Here is a 1833-nt window from a genome sequence, read left to right on the forward strand (position 1 = left end):
ATTGCCGACATACAGACAGTGTCCGCCATAAAGCGCAAATGTGGACAAGCAGAAAGGGTCGGAAAACTTGAATAGGACCGTAAAGGTACTTGACCATGAAACTTTCCAATGGTATCACCGAAGCGCAAGTGCCGACAGGCCTAATGGAGCCATTGATATCCCTACGGTCCTTCCGTGGAATATTTGGAAGAAGGCGTAGGTGGCAACGGTGGCGGAAGCGTAACGAAGGTGTCACGTCGGTTTGAGATTATTTCACGTTCCGTACGTAAGGCGACTTCAATTATGATAATTATTGCAAAATTTATTATATAAACTGACAGAGTAAAGATACAGAATGTCGTATATAATAGAATAGAAGAGAAATAGAATAGAATAGAATGTCGAGTGCTGACTTGGGAGGATTTTTTATATCAACTGTTTAGTTCCTGTGGAAGGGTTTATCGCTGGATGCCGGTCGCATAGGTATGTTGCTACTGCTTAGTTACTATTTTGATGGCTATGGTATGCAAAGATGTGATTATCCTAGCGCTGTATTCCGAGACCCCTGTGACAAACGCGTGCGTAGTAGAGATATTGAAGGATGACAAAAAGGAACGAATCGGATCAAGAAAACAGTTAAGTTGTAACTGAGAGGAGAGAATCGTCAGTTGGAATCCAGAGTTGTACGTAAAGAGTCGAAAGCGAGAATTGTTAATAAATATACCGTTAAACACCACCGAGTATTTCTTTGGCACCCTACACGTCCTACACCAAAATCACCTCAGAGCTGACGGCCATCAATATATTTCGGCACAGCAGTCGTTGATCCTCAGTTAGCTACCGAAGAGTCGGACTAAATCAATTATAGACGAAATATGGATAAAAAGAAGACAGATGTACTGGCTAACTGGTCGAAGCTCTAAAGTCAGCCTGGAAAATAAACTAAAAATTTACAAAACGATAATAAAACCAATTTGGAATACCACTATGGGGGGCAGGAGCAATGAGTCAGGTAAATAAACCAGAGTCGCTTCTCAAAGATACTCAGAACATTAGTCAACGCCCCATGATGTATCAGAAACCAGGATACATACAAAGACATAAAAATACTAACGGTCAAAAAAGAAATGGCCAGATACTCAAAAAAATACAAGGGAAAAAATGGCAACACATCCAAACCAATTAGCTACTGAAACGAGCAAAACTCTCATAGAAAGAGGACTAAAATGAAAACATCCTACTGACCTCGCTAAAAAAATAAAATAATCAAAGGGATAGCCATCCGCAAGTAAAGTTAGAAAAATTTAACAAATGTCCAGCTGGACAAATTGTAAGGTACAAATTAAATAAATAAAAAAGAAATGTTTTGCGTGGTTACCCACAAACGAGTAATCTAAGCGATGAAAACTTTGAATAATACTTGTTACTTGAGAATACCCATACTTAATGTTGCTGCGGTCTTCCATTCAACTAAATTAGTCGGTAAGAGTTTGAAGAAGAAAGTTACCTTTGGATACAAAGATTCGTTTTTGTTTATTTTATCTTCTAACTAAAGAACCGGGGAAGTGTAGTAGTATGTTAGTATATCCTCCATAATAACTTTTGTAGCGGCACAGGAGTAGAGAGCAATTCAAATCATGTTGTTGTTTTGTCTTGAAGTATCAAGATTGTTAGGACACATGTAATGTAAGAATAAAAATACTCCGGGCAAAAACAATGTCGCTGTAACGCCCAAATCTACCTCATTAACATCACCCAAAAGCTAGACATCTGCCGACTTCCGGATATGTCGATAACACTTAGTCATGAGATAACCATAAGAAGAAACAATAACCGAACTCCCACCCATACGAT

Source organism: Bombus pyrosoma, linkage group LG17, assembly GCF_014825855.1.
Source record: "Bombus pyrosoma isolate SC7728 linkage group LG17, ASM1482585v1, whole genome shotgun sequence".
Classification (NCBI taxonomy): Eukaryota; Metazoa; Arthropoda; class Insecta; order Hymenoptera; family Apidae; genus Bombus; species Bombus pyrosoma.